Source organism: Mesocricetus auratus, unplaced genomic scaffold, assembly GCF_017639785.1.
Source record: "Mesocricetus auratus isolate SY011 unplaced genomic scaffold, BCM_Maur_2.0 Super-Scaffold_100007, whole genome shotgun sequence".
Classification (NCBI taxonomy): domain Eukaryota; kingdom Metazoa; phylum Chordata; class Mammalia; order Rodentia; family Cricetidae; genus Mesocricetus; species Mesocricetus auratus.
This window is the reverse complement of record NW_024429191.1, coordinates 2,472,250-2,484,619: the sequence shown is the minus strand read 5'-3', so window position 1 is coordinate 2,484,619 and position 12,370 is coordinate 2,472,250. Positions and strand designations below refer to the sequence as shown.

The following is a 12,370-nucleotide window of genomic DNA, read 5'->3' as shown; positions in this document are numbered from 1 at the left end:
GGAAGTGAAGAGTAACGTGAAGTGAATGAGCAAACAGGAGAGGAGGATTGAGCATCATTTCACCCCGATATCTTCCCATTTAAGTTGCAAATGAAGGTGAACTTTTACTAATCCACAGAGCGGAGACTGTTACTGCTTAGCACGCATCAAGACCTGTCAAAACAGAATCGATTGTATTCCCTCTGAGCAACAGCCGGCATCTTAGTGAAATCAAATTGAAGGCTGTATGTTTTGAACCTTAATTTTATTTGACAGTTTATTGGCACTGTTCACAGACTCACCAGGAGAAAGCCGCCTCCACACCTTGCTCTCTCCTTCCTCCTCCTGAGCAGCTGCCTGACACCACAGGTCAGGGCTTTATTTGTAATACCAACCTCAAGGAAAACACCTCAGCGGAGAAGCTAAGTGCCGAGTGCAGGCTTGTCTGTGCTGATGTGACCCGCTCACCTCTGGTGACGTGAGCATCACCAGAAATGAATCTCAGGTCTTAAAGAGAATCCAGACACAGAGAACCAGAAGGTCATGAGGGTGAGGAAGAGAAAAGGAATTTGTGCTCTCTGAGATTACCTCATCATTTGCACTGGAAATTTTTTGCTGGCTGTAAAGAAACATCCCATGTGGCTAATTACAAAATTATCTAGCTTTGGTGATAGCGTCCTTTTTTAGACAGAGGTTGGCAGACTAATTTGGTGAAGCAAACATGCTCATCTATCCATGGTGTGAGATATAAGCTAGGGGAAAGGTAGAGTCTGTGGAATTCTTTCTTTGTTCAGCAATGATTTATTGCGTACCTACTGTGTACTGGTACCAGACTTGAAAGGCTCCTGCCTTCCCGCTCCTATCAGTCAGATGAGGGAACAGTGATCAAAATAATACCAAACCTATACATACATTAAACCTTGCTGTTGAGAGATGGCACAGTTAATGAGTTGTACCACAAGCATGGAGACCTGAGCTCAGTTCCCAGAACTCATGTGACAAAGTAGAGCATGGTGTTTTGTTCTTGTAATTCCACTTCCGGGGAAGGAAAGACCAGTGGATCCCTGGGTCTTGCTGGTTAGGATTCTAGGACACACACCCACACCCACCCACACACACACACACACCCTTCACCCCCAAACCAGGTAGACAGCATCTTGAGAAACAACACCTAAGGTGTGAGGTTGACCTCTGGCTCTCTCTCTCTCTCTCTCTCTCTCACACACACACACACACACACACATACATACATTAGTATAAACACACACATTTTAACAAGCATTTCCTTTCCATTTGTCTTGAATAACTCAAACATGACCTCCAAGAGAGGCTGGGTAGTGGAGTGAGCAAGACAAAGGCTCAGAGTGTAGGGGGTAAGAAGTTTTGAGTGTTCCGACCAGCATTATCCTTTAGTTGAATAACTTTGGGAAGGTCGCTTAACCTCTCTGAGCTTCTTCGCTTTCTGTTTGTAAAAGGCAGAAAACAACCAGAACTGAGGATTTTAGTAGGGTCTACATGAGACAAAAATGTACAAAACATGAAAAGTATGGGAAGCCAGCAAGGCACAGAACACACTGGGCAGATGCTCACATTCTCTTGTTAGCATTTATGACAGAACTCCAACATCACCTCCTCTGAAAAGCCATCTTTGCTGTCTCCAGAGATGGAAAACTCTGTGCTTATCTCCACTATGGCATTCCATTAGACTACAGTTATATAAGATCACTTCTGTGTAGCCAGGAAACGTGGTCACTTAGTCTATGTGCCTCCCCACACCCAGATCCTACATGGTGAACATTATAGCTCCAATTTCATAGTTCAACACAGAGGGGTTGTGCAACTTTCCCTAACTCACACAGTGAAGCTAACTACTCCTTTTGGCTCTCTGAGACTCAAACTTACTATCCCGCCACACTCTCTCCCTACTTCTATTCATTCACCCTTGATAATCACACTATAGCTCCAAGGCTCTCCCTGCCTTCCAGACAAAGCTTCCCAGTTCTCAATATAAACAATATGCATCTCTGAGGCCGGGCGGTGGTGGTGCATGCCTTTAATCCCAGCACTCGGGAGGCAGAGGCAGGCGGATCTCTGTGAGTTCGAGGCCAGGCTGGACTGACAACCTCCAAAACAATACAGAGAAACCCTGTCTCGAAAAACCAAAAAACAAACAAACAAACAAACAAAACAACAAAAAAAACCAAACAAACAAACAAAAAAACAATATGCATCTCTGGAAATATTGCTTAGCCTGTTAGGATACAGTTGGCCCGACAAGAGCAGTTAGAGAGTGATTATTGAGCTAGGTAATAGAAAGACCAGAACAATGCAGGTCAGAGGTCAATCTTGGATGTTGCTTACCAGGTACTGTTTACCTTGTTTTGTTTTGCTTATGAGAACATTTATTTTCTTTTTGAGATTATAATTTAATTACATTTCTCCCTTCCCTTTCCTCCCTCCACATGCCCTTCCTCACTCTCCTTCAAATTCATGGCCTCTTTTTTTTACTAATTGCTATTGCATCCGTGCATATGCACTCCTAAATGTAACCTATACGGTTCACATAATGTGACTTGTATGTATGTTTTCAGGGCTGTCTGGCACTGGACAACCAATCAATATGCTTTTCCAAGAGCTTGTAGTTCTGGACAGCTGAGGCTTGGTTTTTGAAATGGAGTTTCTCACTAGCCTGGAACTAGCCGATCAAGCCAGCCTAGTTGGTCAGTGAGCCCAGGGATAGATGTGACTCTGCTTCCCTGGCACTGGGATTACAGGGGCACACCACCTGGCTTTTTTCCTTGCCTAAGGGGTATGGGACCCAGGTCCACATGCTTGCAGGGTAATTTATTGGCTGAACCATCTTTCTGGGCTCCTCTCTGCTCTTACAAGACTGAATGTTGACTTTCCCAGAGCTCTTACCACGTCTAGGCACCACTCTTACTACCATTTTAATTTCTACGTGCCTCCTGTAAAACAAATAAAGTTAGGGGCAGATTTTTTGAAGATCTCTATCATGAATATTTTTCATCCTTAAAAACAGCCCTCCATTCATCCAAATAGGCTGTGTGGGAAGACGGAAAAAAATCTTTTGCCTTCAAAATAAACTGAATTTTGATGATAGAGCTTTGGGGTATTTTCAGCAAATATACTGAAGTTTGGAGGACAAAGAAAAATAATTGACCTCTGATGGAGAGAAGTGATTTCACTGAAAGAAAAATGAAAAGAAAAATTAACTTTGTAAGGATTTTTCATCTATTCGTATTAATATAATTTAAATACAGTGCTTTGAGGATGCTAACTGCCCTTCAGCTTCTAGAAAGTGCCTTGTGAATGGGCAATGATTACTCTGCAAATGTTCAGCCAATATGTTCTCAGAGCAGAGATAATTTCATCTCCAGAAGCTGCATGTCTCGAGTTAATGCCTCTGCCTCTTCATGTCTGCATAAGCTCAGAGGGATGTCACAGGGATAGCAAGCGGCTGGAAGAATTTAGGTTAATAGATGTGTGCATCTCTTTTTTCAAATGGCTGTGAATGCTTGATCCTATTTAATCTATTTATGAAATTCTTACAAGATACAATTAAAATAACTGCATAGTTGGCTTTCAGATCTCCAAACTATACATGAACACCAAACCAGCGGTGCGGGGAGGCTGTAGCTCAGTTGGTAGAGTGGTGACCTAGCACATACAAAGGCCTAGTTTGATCATCAACACTGCATAAAACCTAGAGATTATCCTTGGCTACAAAGCAAGTTTGAGGCTAGCCAGGACCCTGTCTCAAAAATAAACCCGTAGGCAACAACAAGGATGTCAAATTTCCGAAGGTAGCCCTGATCAAACTGTTGGGTTGCCTGTGAAACTGAAGCTCCCACCAACTTTTCCTACGCCTCTCCTTGCTTCATCTCTTTCTGCCTCTCACTTATTCCACCAAACACACTCTGCATTCTCTCACAGTGTAACATGTGCACTCAAACTTCGTGGTCTTACTAATAAACATGCATACACCAACATGAGACAATGAATCTATTCCTGAACCTATACATAAGCACACACTTTACATACTCAGACTACATGCATGCTCATAACCTCCACACACAACTACACCTACAAACGTACTCTCACACATCTAGACACATGCTCACGTATGAACATATGAAGACAAGATACTAAGCTCTAATACATGACACACATTTTTTACCAAACTTTCCCTAAAAAGCACCCACTCCTGTACCTATAGCTCCTTGCTTTCTTCTCCCTCATCTGTGGTTTCCCTACTGAAATCCTCCCATCTCCTTTCAGGTCCGGCCAACTCAAATGTCAGTATTCCAGTTAATGGTAATTCTCCATATGAAGTGTGTGTGTGTGTGTGTGTGTGTGTGTGTGTGTGTGTGTGTGTGTGTGTGGAATCTCTAGAACATTTTTATTTCCCTCACTTGTTCTTTCATGAACTCCACACGCCTGCATTGAATGATTAATATCATTCATGGCAGGTGTCCCTGGGGCTGCACCGGTGACTGTCCTCAAAGAGACTGCCCCTCTTTGCAGCGCTTCCTGTCTGGTTGGAGAAAAGTGGAGGAGCTTCAGTCCCATTACAGGGCTGGTGATGTAGATCAACTTATTGGCAGAGCGAAGGTGTGGCATGGGCAAAGTCCATCGTAGCAGAACAAAAAGTATAATGTAACCCAACAGCAACAAGTGAGATGGATGCCTGCTGGAGCTAGCACAGGGCACTAAGGAAGGGTTTTTCTGCTGTGGGCATACAAATGGGAACCAGTCTAAGAGTAGGTGTGCATCTTAGTTTTATCTTAAGCCTAAGGATGATTGGAATGTATGGCTGGAACTTAGTGGAGATCTTCAATGAGGGGAGTATTTTATGACACACCCTCCTAAAGCAGTGTAGAGGAAAGAGAAGGTTTTGGCCAAAGATTCTGACTGCAAAGAGATGAGTCAGGAAGTGACTAATTAACTCTGGTAGACCTCAGTGGTAGGACTGTCATAAACTCACCGTGTCTCAAATTAGGAGAATCAATAGAAAAAGATGTATCCAGTCCTCAAGGGTGGGAGTGGGACTGGAAATGCCTGAATGAATGTTCTGTAGGTGCCCCAAGTTGGTCAGTCTACACCATCATTTGTTGTAGTAGAGTGGTCAGTGATCAGCCACTTCACTAAATTTTTACTGAACAGAACCACAGCAATATCATCAATTCTTTCTAATAGAATTCAAAGTTGAAAGAGGGAAATTGCCTGTTTACCCAACTCCTCTCCTTGGAGACAGGGCAAAAGAGATTGTGAAATTAAAAATCAGAGAAGCTTATTAAAAGTGATGATAGAAGCTGAGTTCACACCACCCATGCCCCAACCTGACTGGGCCCCTGGAGCTCAGGGGGTGATTTCATAAACAGAGGAGAAAGCAGACTTTAAGACAAGCACTTCACTTTTGCAAAACATCAGAGAACATTTCACTCTAGCTAATAGGTAGTGATTTACTTTCAAGCTGGAGGGAAGATTAGCCATGAACTCTTCAGGAAGATGAAGTTACAGAGGAAAGCAAACCTAACAGGAGGCCAATTTCTCTCCACCTTAAATATAAACATCTTCCAAAAGGCGTAAGAGAAGCAACTGTGAAGGAGCAATTATGAAATGATTTCATGTCCATGTTTTGCATAAGTAGCATCATCCATTAGAGTTGTTTCGGGGCTCTGAAAACTTATCAGTGCACAAGCAAGCCACTAGCAGGACTACACTAAGTCATTTAGTGTCAGAGGTGGCAGCTGGAAACCCTAGGCAGCTCTGAATTTGGTGGATCTAGAAATGATAGAACAAGAGTCTAAGCTACTGCTGTAGCTTGATAATCAGCTAAAATGCACCATGGCCAATAGGACTCCACAATGTGTCATATTAAGACAATTATGGTACTTAAAGTTCACCTATGGCAGCTAGTACATGGAAGCCAATATCACTATAGAACTCATCTTTCCAGGACAGTTATGTACAAACAAGCTCTACAAAGAAGTTGCTGAGAAACATTTGTAAGTTAGTCTGCCTTGTATCAATACATGGAGACTCAGGGACCATTTGAGAATGGGACATTTTCAATGCAGCAAACAACTTTGTCAGATGTTGACTAAGAATGAAGCCAAGGAGGACATGATGGAGATCCTCACCTTTAATCCCAGAATTTGGGAGACAGAAGCAGGAGACTCTGTGAGTTCTAGGCCAGTCTAGTCTACATAGTATCCTATCTCAAAACAAACAAATAAAAGCACAGACAAACAAACAAAAAGAATGAACTTGGGCCAGTGAGATGGCTCAATGGGTAAATAATACATACTTGTTGCCAATTTTAATGACTTGAGCTAGATTCCTGGGCACCATAGGATGGAAGAATTAACCCCTTCTAGTTGTCCTATGAGCTCCTCATTCACACTGAGGTTCACATGCACACATGTGTGCACGCACAGAGTAAATAAATAAATGTGACATAGAAATATAAAAGAATGAACTCCTAGGACTGTGGATACCGAATTAGGGGCAAAGCATTTACCACACAAGCATGAGGAACTGAGTTTAGATCTTCAGGAACAAAAATAAAGACAGAACTGGCATTGTGCCTCTGAAATCCCAGCACTGGGGTGGCAGAGACAGGTGCATCTTTCATCTCACTGGTCACCTGGCGATGCAGAATCAGAGTTCCAGGCTTGCTAAGAAGTCCTGGCTCAAAGAACAAAGTGGAGGGTGATGGAAGATGACATCAGACATCAACCTTCATTCTCTACATGTACAGACACATGTGTATACACACAAACATATCTTCTTGTACACCACAGGGAGAGAGTTAGAAGAAGGAAGACAGGAGGAGCGAGGCCTAGATGTCCACAGTGCTGCCTGTGGTTTGAGGTCTGAGATTCTGATGTTCCTGATGGAGTCTTAGGGATTTCTGCTGTGGGTTGTCCAGGGAGCCTATTTTGAGGAGCACCAAAAAGATTATACCTTTGGCTACAGGCAGAATTAAATGCAGCTGGAGAAATAGATGGAAATTTTTCTTCCTGGGTGACTTACATAACCAGAGGCAATTGCTACCAGATCTAAATGAGTTTAATCAGCTATTAGAGCCTTAATTAAATTCCTCTCAGTTGAAATTTCAGAATTGCCTAATTGTTACACAGCTCACATAGGAGCTGTTGATATTTTTTCCTTCTGTAACCATTCTCAGGTTAATCTAATACCTTTACAGATAAGAGCGCCAACTGTTGTAGAACCAAACACCAATTTGGTCATCTGTGGAGATGTGTTTTGGTCTTTGATGTTTCCATAAACAACTCAAATACCTACATCTTCCTTTTTTCATTGATGCATATTTATTACATGGTGTTAGATTTCAGAGAGATTTTTTTCAAATGTGTACACCTCCTCCCTCTAGTATCCTTCCTTATCCTTGTATCGTCCTCTTCTGTATTCACACTGTGTGCGCATGAGTGTGTGTGTGTGTGTGTGTGTGTATGTGTGTGTGTTCTATATATCGATAAAGAAACTCACAAGAAAGAAAAATATGCAGCATTTGTCTTTCTGTGTCTGACTTATTTGACTTGATATAATGGTTTCCACGAAAATGATGCAATTTCATTCTTTGTAACTGAATAAAATGTCATTGTGCATAAATAGCATGCTTTCTGTATTTATTCACCTAGACTACTCTGTAACTTGGCTACCAAGAACTCTGCAGTGACAGACATGGATGCACAAGTATCTGTGAGGTATGTTGACTTTGAGTCCTTCAGGTTCATCATCCCCAGTCGCAGAGGAGAAGGTGCACATGGTAACATTGTCCTCTTCAGGCTCAGTCAGTGGGAGAATAGCTCAAGGCTCGCTCCTGCTTAAAATTCAAATTTAAAAATGGAACTCTCTGACTTCATCTTCTCTAGGAGCTTGTGTACAATCTTTGGAACTCTGTTCCTGGGTCCTCGGGGATGGAAAAATGTCCTGTTTCTTCAGTGTCCTTTTAATTATTAAAAGTGATGTGCTTTGCTAATTAGCTAAGCAACTAATAGTGTTTTCTTCCTCCTCTTTGATGCCATGTTGCACAGATCTAACATCAGAGACTTGAAACTTCATGGAAAAAGTTAAGTAAAAGGGCCTCTCATAATACTAATTAGTTTTTTGAACATGCTTCTGGGAGTCTTCTTATAGTTTCTGTATCAGTCAGCCTTTCATGGGATGTAATAATAATTATTGAATAACTAATAAGTATAGTCATTGGCATTTATTAAGGTACAGTCCCCCAATAGGCACTTTCTTATTTTATTGACATAACTCTGCAAAGAATAAAAGCTGTTATCCTCATTTTTCAAATTTAACAACTTAACAACTTAAGTGGCTTGCCCCAAATCAAACTGCAGGTTAGAGGCTCTGAGAGCAGGATACCAGACTTCAGAGACCCCAAGGCTTCCAAAGTTGGCATTGTATCTGCCTTTGGAAGTTTCAAGGAGAATAATGAACACTTGAGCACTCTGCTTCGGAGGGGAGAGTATCCCACAACTCAGTAGGGAAGGAAGTAATCAGCACTCTGCAATGGACAGAGTGATGCTGGGGAGCTGGGATACACAAGTTCTGGGCCCCAGTGTGTATAACCTATTTCCTTTAGAGAGGGACTATGTTTTCTCTCCCTGTGGAGTGCAGGAGAGGAGACAGGGAGTGGGAGAGGGAGAGGGAGAGGGAGAGAGAGGGGGGGGGGGGTCTGAGGCGGTCTTCAGCTTGCTTTCATGCATGGCAGCTTTTATTTCCCTAGTTTTCCTGTGAACTTACTCTTCTAAGGACTTGAACTCTACCATGGACAATGCCTCCACCAGCAAGCAGTACTATTAGTGAGCCCTGCTTTGTGGCCTTGGGGTTGAATTCCAGTGCTATGAGCATGGACATCCAAAAAGCAATTAGAATAATAGATCAGGGGAAAGAATCCTCCGCTCAAATGTGAGCTGTGTGACAATTTGGTAATTTGGGGATTTCAACCAAGAGGAATGTAATTAAGGCTCTAGCCGCTGATTAGGCTTCTTGGACTCCATAGTAGTCTCCATCCCATTACATAAGGGCCCTTAAAAAAGAAGGTCTGCCTCCTGTAGTGTCGGTGTGCATCCTATGCTGGGGCTTAAGAAGATACTATCAGCTCACATGGCTGCATCTGTTTTTACTGAAACACAAACTCAAAATTGTGGGGAGCTCTTTACAGTGACACTATATTTAAGAAGGAAACAAGGTCAGGATTGGGATTGGGGGAACTAAGCCCCCCATGCTGCTAAAGGAGAACCCAGCCTGAAATCTGCCCTCTCTTAGACTCCACAGTCCTTGCTTTTTTAAAAAAAGACCTTCACAAAGACTGTTTAGAAATGTGGCAAAGGTTTCCTCTTGACCTTCTCATGTGCTTTGTTCTGGGTAAATTTCAAAGATCAGCATCACTTCCAACCATAGAATAAATGAAAGGCCATTTGCAATCAGGCAGAGTCAACAGCTCTTTGAGGGAGCGTTTACCCGGACAATATTTAATAGCTCTGTCCCCTTGGCCATGTTGCCAGTGAGTTGGAAATAGGTCAGAGAGGCAGACGTGCTCCCATCATGGGAGGACGGCCGAGCCTTTCATTCTTGCCAGCCTAAGACGATAATGCTAAAGCGAGAATATAGATATGACTCTTCTTCTTGGGCTTTTTTTAAATGAAAATCTTTAAAGTGGTAAAATTCTGGTCTGAGACAATAAGTATTTATGAAAACAGGTTACCTCCATGTAATCATATTGTAGACTAAGGAAGCAACAGGAGTCAGTGCATCAAAACTTGTAGTGATATTTTGTTTGTATTCTAACAAATGAAGCTTGCCTGAAGATCAGAATGCAGAGCTAAGCCACTAGTTAGCCACACACCTAAGACACTAGTTAGCCATAGAGGGCAAACAGTGGTGGCTACACCTTTAATCCCAGCACTCATGAGACAGAGGCAGCTGGATCTCTGTGAGTTCAAGGCCTCTATGAGAGTGAATCAATCTAAAAGTGAAACAGGGCTCACCTTTGATCTCAGCACATGGAATGGCATGCCTTTAATCCCAGCACTAGAGAGGACAATAATAAGGCAGGATCTCAGGACACGCTCAGGGCAGTCTCTGGTTTGGTGGAGAGCATTGCAGTCTGCAGTCATTCTGAGGACAGGATCGCCCCAATTTTGTCTGAGGCTTGGTAGATGTAAGTGGCTTGGCTGCTTTGCTTTTCTGATCTTCAGCCAAGTGTTATTAGTTAGATTACAAACAAAATATCACTACAAAATTTGACTTGAGGGATGTCACAGGCCAAGAGCAGATGGATTTTCTCACTCAGTGCTATAAAGAAAAAAAAGTGAAGCTTGTTCCATATGGATGCCAGGCCTGAAAATTCAAATTTAACCTCATACACAGTGTCTGCAAAGTTCGAAATAAGGCTATAAGACCTGAGGGTACCGACTGATTGAAAGACAGTTCATCTCCTTGCCCATGAGAAGTTAGTGGGCTGTTGGTGCTGACGTGTTTGGTCTCTGATGGGCATATGTGCTTTTGTATCTGGGGCAAAATAATAAATTTAAAACTTTGAGATGGACGTGTGTCTTCTTCCAAGATGAAGGGGAGTCAGAGTTGATGCCCGAGGCACCAATAGCTATTACAAGGATACAAACCAAGCCCTAATGCTTGGGTTAACTCTAAGGCCGTGATGACATGCTGCTCAGAGGCTCAGTTCTCCTTAGATAAGGTGGTACATTGACTGGAATTTTTCTTTGCTGAGCGCTGGCCTCCAAATGACTTTGCTCCAGGTTCCATCTGAGCCCTAAGAATTCCAGCAAGAGGATCCTCTGAAATACTAAACTCAGTGGAAGATTTAATGGTGAGGAACAGTAATAGGCTTAACCACAGTCTGTCCACAGTTGAAGACATGGTGACTAGAGGCTGAAGAGACAGCTCAGCTCAGTTGGTAAAGTGCTTCCTGTGGAAGCATGACGACCTGAGTTCAAATCCCCAGAACACTCCTAAAACAGGGCCACCGCAGTGCGTGCCTGTAACTCCAGCTCTGATGGGGAGAACTGGGAGGGCAGACTCTTGAAGCCTGATGCCCAGCTATTATAGCCAATCAGCAAGCTTAGAGTTCAGTTAGCTACCTTGCCTCAAAACAAAACAAAACAAAAACAAAGAACAAACAAACAAATAAAAATCCAGGAGACAAACATCCCAACATCAGCCTCTGGCTTCTAAAAACATATGTTCACATAGCCACAAATGTACTCGTAAGCCATGATTATTGGAAGTATTGGGAGGGAGGAGGGTCCCTGTGGGATGTGACAGCTAAGAGTCACTATTTCATAAAACAGAATGTAAGTAACCCTTGACTGACTGTGAATCCCATCTCACTCACGATTATCCTCATCTCAGGTATGAATGAACAACTGTAGCGCTCTGTAGAGCTACTAAGAGGAAACTAGAATCAGGGCAGCTGGCCTAGTAGCCCCTCAGCATTGCACATCCTGCTAACTTACATCACATACACATCAGCTGAAAAGAACCCAAGGTGACCAAAAGAGCAAACCTGGGTGGTGATATATACGTAGGAGCATTACCTTTGTTACATTTTCAGATACATATAAATTATAGTCAAATGGAGGATCCCAAGGTCCGTGGTTAGAGTCATAACTAATTAGCAAAATCATTCTCTAAGGTTACACAATATGACGTCTTGGTTCATTCATTCAATAAATGTTTAGTGCCTGCTGTGTGACATTGACCTTCCCAACTGCAGCTCTTCAGGCTGAATGAACACTCACCCTGAGGTCATCAAAGTGTCAGACAGGGGTCAAATGTTTTAGAGTAAGTCATGGGTTACGGACGGACGGGGTGTCATGGTTTATGGTTGGGGCTTCCTGTTTCATTGCTGGTGTTGTTTTGAGTCAGGTTCTCCCAATGTAGCCTAAGCAGATCCTGAACTCACAATTCTCCTGCTTGAGTCTCCAGAATGCTGAGATCACAGGTATGTACAACCACACACACTGGATTTTCTATGTTTAAGTGTTTGAAAGAAAAATCTTTATGACACATGAAAAGTCTATGAGATTTGAATTTGTGTCCATAATAAAGCTTTATTGGAACACAGTCACGCTTATTTTCCCTATATGCCCTTTACATTTCTTGTCATGCTGCAAGGTAGGGTCGAGGGCCGGTCAGGAAAACAGTGTAGCCCTTAAAGCCTAAAATATCAGTAAACAACACTTGCTAATCACCATTCTAAATCCCTATTTGTGAAAGACTATTAACTGGGTAGTAAGAAAGATAAAAAGAATGCCCTCAGAATGAATTATACAACATTTTTTAAAAATTATAAGAGCAAAGGGTCAAA

The 12,370-nt window shown here is 42.5% G+C and overlaps 1 protein-coding gene across 1 annotated transcript in view; it reads right to left on the bottom strand.

The window, feature by feature from the left end:
- Positions 1 to 12,370, bottom strand: part of Grin2a (glutamate ionotropic receptor NMDA type subunit 2A) — a 422,446-nt gene that overhangs the window by 115,704 nt on the left and 294,372 nt on the right. The gene's annotated exons all lie outside the window — the stretch shown is intronic.